At 39.2% G+C, this 12,677-nt stretch overlaps 1 protein-coding gene across 9 annotated transcripts in view; it reads right to left on the reverse strand.

Moving 5' to 3' along the window:
- The window catches only part of LOC139696671 (sodium/hydrogen exchanger 3-like), a 575,082-nt gene that overhangs the window by 296,854 nt on the left and 265,551 nt on the right, over positions 1-12,677 (reverse strand). The gene's annotated exons all lie outside the window — the stretch shown is intronic.

Here is a 12,677-nt window from a genome sequence, read left to right on the forward strand (position 1 = left end):
ACTAATCATTCCTTCTTTTTACATCCTTATGATGCTTGCGCAATACGAATGCATGAAATACGAGGAAGAAATACTTTTTCTGTGTTGACTTCTGGTATTGCTTTTTAAATATGGTTGTTGCATACGAAGTTACCATTTATGTGAAACACTTAAAAAGAAAAAAAATCAATGCTTTTCATTCCGATTCATTCGGTTGAAGCAGATTATCTTTAATGTGGGACTTTATAACGGATATATATAAAGGATATAATCATTTATCTCGCGATTCCTTTTCTGGTTTGAATAAGTTTTCCACTATTCACACCTTCCGCTACAATCACTCCCACACCTGTTAATTTTTTCCCTCTTCTCTTGGACTGCTAAAATATCCCCAAACAAGTATATAGAAATCCTTACTGCGGATATAGGCCCGTATATTATAACTCTAATTACTTGAATTATGTGCAATAAGTATATCAACAATTATAAAAGGTGAAAACACCAAATAGCTAGAACCTATATCACTCATATATGCATTTTAAATTTGGAATACGTTCATCACAATAGAAAATACTGATTGGAATTTAATGGTAGACATTACTATTTATTAATTTATTGATCAACTTCCTACTAATACTAAGAAGTATTTAGAAGCTAGGATTAAGCCAAAGTCTAGTAAATGCCAAAATAATTGTATAAAAGACAATGGAAAACTGGAATTTTTATTTGATGAACAATTTCTGTTGCTAGTTTATTTATATTCTATCCACCGAAAACCTAATGGGGCTCAAGAATACTCTCGAATAGTATTAGCGATTGCTATCGCAAAAGCTAGCTCCTATGGAGCAACAAATTGGTTTTACGTGCGTTGTTTGCAAATCGCTCGATATGGCCAATCAAAACCCGCGAGAAATTCACTTATCCTGATGGCGGCAATGGACTCAACAATATCATGTATCCCACACAAACTATTGCTCTCTTATTGAGTTAATTTCCTCAGGGAATAAGTCTACGGCACCAATGTAAACATTTTGAACTATTTTAACAAAATACAACCATACTTGACATTGTATTCAATCGTGAGAGGCTAATCCTATGGACGAAATATTCTAACTCAGACTGACGACTTCCGGGGTCAAATGTGAATTTTACTGATGGAAAACCTAAGCTTAACCAATGGGGTTAGAGCTTTACGAGTTCCGGCCAGGTTTATTGCCGGGAAACCACAGTCGGAAGAGGGAAAGGGATCTGTCCCCGATTACCCTAGCGGCCAATTTAACGCAGGTATATGGATCTTTAGAGTGTGAGTTGGCGCCAAGCTTACAGACAAAACCAGCGCTCGGATTGATGACTTTGATTTATCGCATTCGGTAAAATTGAAAACCTCCGCATTGCCCGAACACCAGCGTGCCTTCTTGGAAAATCAATTACGATGGAGATACACGCGGCAAGGAAGTATTTCGATTTTAACAGGGCCTTTTAATTGGCCCTACATAAATAGCATTGCCAGAAATTGAATCAAAGAGTCTTATTTTTTTATCGAGATGTATTTATTCCCACTCAAAACACTTCACCGCCTTCGTGTGAAACGTTTTCAACACGCCTAGATTCATTTTCTTCCATAAGAATTGTGCTAAGAATACAGTATTCATTGCAACAGATTAGGTCATTGGAACCTGGAGTCAAACTTTCGACCTAATGCTTACCGGATTAATGCGTACTATACGTTTAAACAGTTCGACTAGTAAGCACAAAAAAACACTCCAACCCAAATGAAAAAAAACCGGTTAAGTTCTTGGCGAAGGTTACGTTTTTCAATGAGTTTCCATAGCGTAGATTTGTTTCGGTGAAAACCCCAGAAGAAGAATGAAGCCTTTACCAATTACACGTTGCAGTAGCCCTTCGATTGAGAACACCTTGTTTCGAAATCCGGCTCAGGAAAACTATTTTCAATTGTGGTCGGGTCTGCATTTCTGAAGTCACGGTCACCGGAAATACATCATCTCTCTTTGATCAGTTTCAACTAGAGATGAAGAGAGAGTAGATGTAGGTACTCAGGGACTCGCCTTCATTTGCAGATTTCCGGCGAAATATACGAAAAATGATTTAGCCCCATAGACCAAACAATATAAAAACCAATTTGCTTCGGAATTGAAGATTTTAATCAAAACTTTTATCATGCAATACTACTGAGACCTATCTGAAGCAAAACCATTAGCAATAGTAATTATTATTGTTAATATACCGTTTAAGGTAGCTTTTGGATGAACACGACGGTACACGACATAATATTATAGCAGAAAGAGAAATAAACGGAAACGCAAGCATAAACGTGAAGAAGTGCGAGAAAAAGAGAGCAGTTAGTCGAGAGAAACTAAAAAAAGAGCAAAAAAGTGGTTGGAGGATATGCGGAAAGGCAATGGAACATTGGGCGCTGTGCTTTAGAAGAGGATACTGGGTGTGGGAGTTAAAAAAAAAATATATATATATATGGCTCGGACGAAATGAAGGTGGATAGAAGATACGAGGAGCTGAAGTTTTATTTAGTCTATTTCAAATGATTTTTACTCCTGGAAGTGCCATCCATCTTTTAAAAAAAAACACGGCACTGGGTAATAGTTTCAGTGGTCCATCTAAACCAGCTTCGTCCCTGCAGTCTTCTACCATATCAAATTTAATTGAAATAAATATTTTTAAAATGAAAACAATTAAATTTTTTACGTATTCAAACAATTACCGCTCTCAAGGGCGTATCTGCAACGTGATCCAATGTGATATTCTCAAGAAAATACACAGGTTTCCTTTTGAAACAACCAAAAGTATTTCCCGAAAAATAAATTTCCCAGTCAAGGTTTATTCACTGAGGGGACAAGACATCTCGAAGGAATAGGTCAAACGGATCCGGGAAGCGTAGAAGAATGGGCGCGTGATCAAAACACTTGTTTCCCGGCTTAACGGAAGGGAACGGAGTAACGGCGAGCTTAGGTCACGGAAACGTTGGAAGCGGGAAGTCTCAAAGGTTAGACAAGCGTAGACCACTTCCGAAAGGTTTTTCTGACATTTTACCTCATTCCTTTTGTTTTTTATCATCTTTTCATCCTCAGCTAGAGCGTCGACCTCTTTCGGAATGACAGTTTTATAGCGAGACGCATGGCATAACGAGTACTGTACCATCAAAAAAAATTCCAATTCTCTAATGGAGTCATAGTAAATCCTAGCAAGGAAAGCACATATAAATCATAAAACTGAGATAAAATTTCACCAATGAGCACTTCTTCAAGCATGTGACTGAAATGCGAGAATCTGAAGAATACTTCAGATATACTATATTGTGTAGCGGAATATGATAGAGCCCGAAGAAGCTCACAGTTCAAGAATTTAAGTACTTGGTATTTCAGTCGTTCAATTTTTTTTGCTTAAAGCTTTCTTAATTTCCGATACAACCTGGAGGAACAGATATGATTGACTCTGAATAAAATGGCTAGAATTTCCCCCCCCCCATTGACATATATTGGTTAAAATTGATATTGCCGGAGCAGATGCTTGTTGAGGATTCTTAACAGGACGGATTGCATTGATCACTTCTCTCTTTGCCGTTCGTGTTGTTTTCTTTAAACTTATATCCACTTAAAGCAGCCAATTAATCTTCACAAGGAAAGATTTCTCTAAGCTGTTTCACGAGGAGAGCTAACCCAAGGCATTCCACGTATATGTTTCAGAGGAGTGTCTTCCCCGATCGCCTACTCGCCTTCTCGCACGATAGCCCTCTCCGGATGCGTGGGACTTCTCTAAGCCTAGTGTTTTGGCTTCGCCCACGAATAACTCCTCCTAGCCCAACCACGAATAATCCTTTTCAACTGGGAGCCGTGAGGTTAGCCCTCATGTGAAATAAATCTTGCTTCCCTGGATTTTACCACTCAGTTCTTTTCATGCGCCATCTTCCCGATGACGTTTCCTATCCCCTCTCAGAACCTTCTTCCCGAATCGCCATCTTTCTCATCCCTCCCCTACGCCGCAATGAACACCGGGAATTCTTCGAAAATCCTTCATATCGCGAATCGACAGCGGTGGTATAAAGGTGCCTCTCAATCCAAGTTTCCTGCTCGATTACATTCAAAGGGCTCATGGCTCCTGTTTTCCACATGAGAATGGGAAGCTTAAAAAAGAGGTACATACAAGACTTGGAATAAAGTATCGAGAAAAATATTTTCCTGCCGTGAATATACGTTGTAGCGCGTTCGTACAGCGCAGGCTCGGTGATGGGAGTCGGACCTTTCGCAATCGCCAAGCGCCAATCGCCTGCGAGCGTTCGCTCAGGCTAAATCTTGTTTTTAGCGGACTCCTGTCGAGTGATTCGGTAGGAGCGCAAAATGCAGCTAACGATTGTACAGCGGTACGCCATCATATTTTGTGTTGGACTGGGAAAATGGGTTAGAAATACGTTGGGCATGATTTGCCAAGTAGTCAATGATGAAAGCATGTCACAAACTGCAGTTTTAAGCGATATAAGCTCTCCAAAGATGGCTGAGAGAGTGTGGAGCACGAGCCCCTCGTTGGACACCCGCCGATACCGACGACAACGGACAACGTGTGCGTGAAGTGATGAATTCAGACCTTAAGTTTAGTGTGCACATGATCGCAGATCGTATTGCCATTCATAAGATGAAGTGCACACCATTATCACTGAAAATTTGGCGTTACGAAAGATCTGCTCTAAATTCGTCCCGAAGGTTTTGAGCACATGAGGCTCCAAGTCAACCGACTACCAGACGAAAACCGTCATCGCGACGATTCCCCAACCCCCTTACAGTTCCAACTTGGCACCAGCAGGCTATTTCCTTTTCCCAAAAGTGAAATCCTCCCTCAAAGGACACCATGGCACCACTATGGGGCCGTCAAATAAGCTTGCACGCATACCCTTAAGGACCTTCAAGAATTCACCTACTAGGTGGCCTTCGAGTCGTGGTAAAGCCCTGGTAAAGTTGTATCGACGTCAAAGGTATTTACTTTGAAAAATTTCGATGCATCGTAACAATGGCTGAAAAAAATCGGTTTGGCTGAATGGCTGAAAATGGCTGAAAAAAATCGGAAAAAAATTTGTTGGAAAGCAATAAACACATAAAAGAGAATTACTAGCAAAAACCGCCTATGTTTAAACAAATTCGTCATTTATTATATTTTGTATCTCCACACTGTGGAGAGACAAAATATAATACAAACGCTGAGTTTTTCAGTGAGCCTATATCCATGTATATTAGTATATAATCATTCAAACGCATAAAAAATAGGATTCTATCAGGATTTTCGCCAAAAAATTGTTAATAGAAAACGGCTTTGCACGGAATTATTAAAAATATTAAGAGAATGCAGGAAAGAGAACAGATTGCTGTTCTGTTATAACCCTCAGATTGCTAATTCACGATAATGATGATTACGTAGGTTAATGATATATGCATACGACGTGACTCAAAGGTATCAGTAAATGGGAGTAAGTACGCTTGCCGAACATGTTTATCAAGACATTATATACGATGAGTAAATATATAATATTTCCAAAAAACACTCCAGTTAATAATCATTATGAATTCATGCCTCACTCTGCAGAAGCTGTATGTTCCCATAATTAAAAATGAGTAATGCACTTTTCCACAGAATTTTACTATTTGGTACGACGCATGTTACGACGATACGCAACCATAAGGCAACCCGTTGTCTCAGTGTTGCCGTATCGTGTTGAAACGCGCTATACACCAAATAGTGAATTTCTGTGGAAAAGTTCATTGCTTCTTCTGTTACTATGAACACTTCAGATATGGTTATCTCACTCGTATCGTACAGTCATCCATCAGGGACACTAGCTAAGAAAACGGCGAATTTGGCTGTTGGAGAATAAGTTCGTTATGCACCAAGACTTGGAGAGATTAATTATTTTAATTTAATGCAGAAAAACCGTTCTACGAGGAGAGCGGCAGTGAACTTCCCCCAGAGACAGGAGAACGTGTGTGTGGCACAAGCGTTGCTTACACAGGACGCTGCGTTCGCCGAGGGTTTTGTTTGCCTTAGAAATTTATATGGGTTTTTTCACTCGCTCACTGCATATCATTAATTTTGCAAAGGCTTCCAAAAACCCCTATCGTCCCTAAGTTATCATATTTAACATTTATCAGAATAAAATTTGGACTGGATATTCTACCTGAATTAAACACCTTACACTTACGGGTAAATATTCACAGAGGAACCCCTATTCAGTAGGGAAAAGCCGATTATTGATTGATTATGATCATACAATATTGATATAATTAAATCACTTCGGCAGGATTTTCATCATTTAGCGCCATTGTCGTATGCAAGCTTACAGCATAATCGAAGTCAAATCAATCGAGTTCAATCTCTACTTGTTCCATACTTCCTTCGATTGAGTTTCTGGTAAATTTTTTATGTAACCACAGCGATAAAATAGAAATCATCCGTAAAAGAAAGAGCGTTTGACAGGTATATCGATGCGTCCAAACCAATGAGTTCAATTCACATCGAAGGCCCACTGTGACATCGTCGTTATTATAGGGATTAACTCGGGTGTATTTCAAACACACGTTCTTCAAAGAAGACTAACGGAATAAATCATCCACCCAAGCAATCCCCTTGGAGGCAAAGGCGCATATTTATTGCCAGCGTGTGCGTGTTTGTGTATCTGCAAACCAACGCCTCCTCATGAATTATGTGCTCGACGTTACAGATTCAAGAGAGCGGACGAGACCCGCATCACGAATGCAAGAGAGAGCAGCAGGACCACTTGATTTACGGGAATTTCGTATCGTTTATGCGTGCGGAGGATGCGTGCGTAACATAATAAAGCAACGCGTGCAATCTAAGCATCCTGCCCGCCGAATCCACAGGCGATTTTGACTTCACGGAGAAAAATTACTCAAGGCATTATATTTTTAAAGTACTTTCAACGAAAATAAAATAACTAGTGTTGATGAAAAATACAATGGACAGAGATTAAAACAAGCGTGTAAGTACAAGGCATGGTAGGAGAAGAGATGAGGTTTCTGGGAGAAAATCCAAGAAGGCAGGAGATACTTTGGGACATTGGGGTGCTTATGAGGATAATAGAGGTGAGTGTGATGGGTTAAAGAGGTAGAGGAAGAATAATAATATACAATTTTGAGTAATTCAGGGAATAAGAAAGTACAGAGAACTTAAAACGGTATATCAAACATGGAGTTTAAAGGCATTCAGTGCAATTATAGTTGGCGGCTAACACTGTGTATGCCCCAGAATACTCAGATGAGGGCCAGAATACATCGAATGGAGATTAAGAATTGAAAGTGATAGTCAGGGGAGTAAGGCAGGGTTTCCATCGTCCGATGCTTTTCAGCGCACACGAGGAGAAAAATCCCAAGGGGGCATGAATAACACTGGAGGGAGGAATGAGTGTTGATACTAATGAAGTCAATTACATCTACAGATTAAGATTAAATAAGCCAATCACTTAAAGAATCATAATCACTTATACGAATTGCAAATAACATGGAAAGGATGAGAAACGATGGTAAGAAAACGAAGTTTACGAAATTCTGAAGAAATAGAAAGTCTAAGTTAAGCAATGAAGCCAGAGGACGTGAAATATAGCAAGTAGAACACTTTAATTATTGAGTAACGGCATATTCTGAAGCACATGGCTTACGAAAAGTCGTAAATAGGGAAACTGGACTGATAGGAACTAAATCGGAAGAATCATGACCATGTCTAGGAGAAGGGGACAGAAGACAGCGTGAAAAAACGTATCGAAAGAAATTGGCGTTGACAGGAAACACTTAAATACTGCTATAAACAACTCCACGAATCGGAAGCTTGTTTGCACTTTTTAAAATGTTTATTATTATTTACCCTCCACACAAGACGAAATTTAAAGGGGGGCTGAGTTATTTTGACTGTTTTATGAGCTCCATCAAAGGGCTTTTAGGAGCAGCTTCATAAGCGTTTCTAGATTTTTTTTTAATTTTAAAACAACATAAATAATATACATTATTGCTTCTCTAAGCCATTTCTAATCGAATCCACAACAGCATTAATTTATACTTTGATGGCAAGGATCAGGATGCAATCTTCACCAGACACTAGTCGAAACGTGCGTGAAGAACCTGCCCATTTATGTTCTATGTTAGGATTGGGGAAGAATAATAGAAATACGACCTATGAAATTTAAGGATCGCTTAGTGGTGTTATTCAGATCTTAGAGATAAAATATTGGGCAGTACCTGGATCGAAAGTCTACCCTAAATTAGCAGACTACTGGTGATAATTGCAGAGTGAACCTTTTTCCTTAAAATTGTTGTATCTGTGCTCCATTGCAAAAGTCGATAATGTTATATCCGTGGTTATTTATGCCTAAATAATATATTTACTCAGAATACAAAATATATCAGTTTTTAGCAGTTCAAGAATTCTTAAATTGTGGCACCATATGGTCCTTCGAATCAGTCGAAATGTCCTGGATAACAGTTTTAACGCAATTTAATCAAAGATTACATGGGCGGCAAAAGTTTCATTTCTCTAAAAACAATTTGAATATTAGACATGGTCATAGTAATAGAAATTGCGATAAAAACGAGAGCACTTTTACAAATAATGCCCAACATTTACTCATTTATTCCGAAGATAAATTAAATATAATCACCTATTCTCTCCGTCTAATGGTGAATCTAATAAACTAAGTATCAAAGGCACAAAAATTAGAGGGAAAGTAAGCATATTCTTGGAATAAATTTTCACAAAACTGCTTTCTTTCAACCCTTTGGATATTTCCTGATATCATTTTTTGATTTGTTCCAAACCAACGGCCATCCACATTCAAAGAAAAAGAAGAGATGCAATATGGTGAAAGACTGGTGTATTGAAAAGAGCAATTGAGAATGAAAGTGATCTTTCAAAAGATCCCCACCGCTTTTCCCTCCACAGATCATTTCCGATCCCCTATTTCCCCGAGAGGCGCAGTCTTTTCGCAGACACCGAAACTCTAGTTTTTGTGGCATTTTTATGCCAACTCTCAAATATCTGAGTAGGCTACCATGTCACGTCAGATCCCTCATATTTTTCGCAGGATAGTATGCGCCCCTCTATCAGTAGCAGCCGAGAGGGACTATCGTCTGACCAGTCTCGTGGTTTGCCAACCTTTTCATCCAACTTTCACCCGTTACCACTCTTCTACCACAAGCTACTCCTCCTATTATCCAAATAACGGAATCCTTATTCGCGATTACATTTTTCATATAACAATACGATTGATATTTTAAAAATAATCGCTGATATTTGACTTAAATCCGTGCGTTCAATAAATTCTTTGTTCACATGTCACATACAATTAAGTAAAAAATGGGAGTCACAGAACGTATATAATAAGATAGTTTTGATTATATGATAAATTAGGTCCATAGCGTCACACGCAAGGTGTGAAAGGTTATATGGATCAAAGAATGAAAATTCTGGTTCAAAAAACAGGTGACAACAGAATATTTCACACTTTTCTTGCCACATCATTATTCAAACATAGTATTTGCATGCCAAGACTGTCGCAAAACCGTGGATACCCAAGAAGAGATCAGCAGGAAAGAAAATGAAGCGGAAAACTTTAAGTAGGAAACCATAGTTCTCGCTCTGGAGCGGGAGACTTCTGGTTTACCGTTTCCCAACACACATCGGATGACGTTTCCGTTGACGACTATGACAGCTAATCCGCCTCAATTGAGACCCAACGCCTTAACATTCTTTAGGTAAAAAGGAATATCCTATGGAATAATCCGTGATGAAATAACAACAAACGTTGACCCGAGAGCTAATGGCATGCAGTAGTGGCCGCAAAATCCGAATCGAAAATGTATCACAAAATATTCGGGGAAATCACTACGCTGAGATTAAGTCCATGTTACGCGCCACTCGTTCACGGAATATCGTACGTGTTGACAAATGAAACGTGAGAAGCACAGCGTACTCATGCCGGCCGATGCGTGTCGTTTATCATTCATCTTCGACGGCTCGGATTCATGAGTTCGGCTCCCGGCACCTCAACCCATCTCCCTCACAGTAGTAACCTATTGAATAAAGGGCGCCTCTCAAATGTTCCATCGACACGCTTAGTAACTTCGCAAACAGACACAATCAGAGGAAACGACAGTGTAAATAACCAATAAATATTAGAGAGATTCATTGCAGAACCGATAGATTTAAAATGTCGTTTTTTCCTCGTACCATTAGATATCATAATGGACATGAGAGCAATCACGTAGGAGATAATTAGAATTGGTAGGGTATACATTTGTCGATATCTTACATGTTTCTTCCTGCACGTCACTCCTTTTATTTAATAGACCCACCTTTTTAACAGTTCTACAGCGGGATTTGAATGCACGTATACTGTTATTAAATATTGGTGCATGTAAGCACTCACTTTCTTTCGTGTGACTAAGGTTGTCGAGTGCATGATCAAACTAATATTTGTGTAGAGGTAACATGATTTGGTTTTGCACGTGGTTTTATTCTAGTTTACAGGTGGTGACCTAAAACACCCCTGCCACAGGCCCTTGCGGCGGCTTACGGGGTATTGTGTAGATGCAACTTTTTATCAATTTATAAGCACGCATTAATTCATTAAAAGTATTTTCCATCCTAGAGCAAAGTGTACTTTCACAGCCTGCATACGTATTTCACACTTAGATTTCACTTCTCACTTGGATTTTACGAATGAGGAAAATTTTAAATCATATAATTTTTTTACCGATGCAAACTTACGTACATCTGTGGAGAAACAACTGCATGGATGGATTTAGCTATACGCCATAAGCTGTAAACAGAGATACTCTATCCATTAGGGCTAATGAAGTTTGCCCTAATGAAAAATATGGAGGGTCGTGAATCGAATCTTGACCTATGACCCCATCCTCCCCAATTGTAAACCCTCAATCACAACCCTTCCCACCTAAGTATTGTATTTCCCCTTCCTTAATAGTTATCATGTATGTCAGCTAGACAGTTGAAAATTGTTTGATGTTATTTCATGTGTTAAAGAGAGGAACTCGCTGGAAAAAACTGGGACAAAAATGTTTTCAATGCTCACGCAGCAATATTAAGTGTTTTGTGACGCCAGTTGTATATCAGCACAGCAAAATCCAGTGGTGTCATTAAGATGATAGAGCATTGATGCTTTTTTTCATTCGCTTTCATGATGTCGCGGAGAACCATGTATACTCTTCACTGCCCCTCCGTTAAGGACCATCACGGTAGGACAAACCCCCTTTTTCCTATTCACGACGAATGCGACTTCATTCGAGAAAAGCGTCTGAAACCATGTAAGTTACCCCAGCTATAGAAAATATTTTCTAAGCGTTTTTAAATATTATTAAGCTCTGTTTCACCACGCAGCCACAAAAATCTTCTTAACAGCCAAATATATTCTCCGAGCACGAATTCCACCGAATGCTAACACGACCGCAGCATTGCGATTCGTTTCCCTGCAATATTCATGGGGTTTCAATCAGTTCTGTTGCTCGAAGATTCCATCAACATTTTGGGAATCATTGCAAAACATGAACGAAGAACACCAATGATGATGACACTAATTTTTCATGACAAGACAATTCGAGCTACAGGTAAAAATTTTCTCAAGCGATTCATATTTATGCAAAACTCTCCACCTGTATGCGCAGAAATCCCCTCTGACTCGAATGCAAATGGGTAACAGCCAGAAGCATTCAATTTTCATCCAGGGTGGATAGAGGGAAAGTTCGCTTCTTTATGAGAAAATTATGCTTGCCGAGAAAGGATTCTTATTTCTCGTGGGCTAAAAATTAAGTGTAGACCTCGAAACAAACCCCTGAGAGAAGCGCATTCGCTTCGCTTTTTAGTACAATCAAAAGTTCATGAACAGATAAGATCGGACTGGAGTTGCTTCTACGAATTAAAAGAGTTAATGAAGGGTAATTGCTTTTAAAAGGTAAATAAATGTGTGTAGCAAGGAGATTGGGGAAAATGTTTGCATTATTAGTGTGAATGGAAAAATAATGCGTGTACTTTGGTCGGACGCTTGTGAAAGACGGTAGGGTAGAAGAAAAGATAACAAGGCGTAAGAAAATTGCCAAAGTAATTTGTTTGCTTGTTAATTACATAAAAAAATAATTTTATGGCAGCGCATAAAAGTTTAATACTCCAAAATTTTTATATGGACTTGAAACTAAGCCGAGAGCGTCACATACAGGGTGCGTTCCAAAAGTAATGCAATTAAAGTTCCCGAACCCTATTGGTCGAAGTGGGATCAAACTACTTGCAGTAGGTGGAGGGGACGCTAATCTTTACCGCAAAACTAGTTTCAGTGATTTTTAGACTGTAGAAGTGGCAGAATGTTAGTTATTGTATACCTCTGTGCGCCGACCGTGTCACGAAAAAAATGAAATCAAAGATCGATCAATGTTACGCGATTGCCAAGTTTTGTGTTTAACTGAAAAAATAGATAAGACTAACAAAATGATTCACGGGGCTTACAGGGACTCTGCTCTATCCTAATCACAAGTTTCGAGGCTGTTAAAGGTTTTTAAGGAGGACCGGGAAGAGGCTCACGACGGGCAACGCTCTGGGCGGCCGTCAACCAGCAAAACCGACAATAATGCGGCTCGTATTCGACAATTGTTGAACTCTGACCGTCG

Source organism: Hetaerina americana, unplaced genomic scaffold (genome assembly GCF_022747635.1).
Source record: "Hetaerina americana unplaced genomic scaffold, ioHetAmer1.1.p SCAF_7, whole genome shotgun sequence".
Lineage (NCBI taxonomy): Eukaryota > Metazoa > Arthropoda > Insecta > Odonata > Calopterygidae > Hetaerina > Hetaerina americana.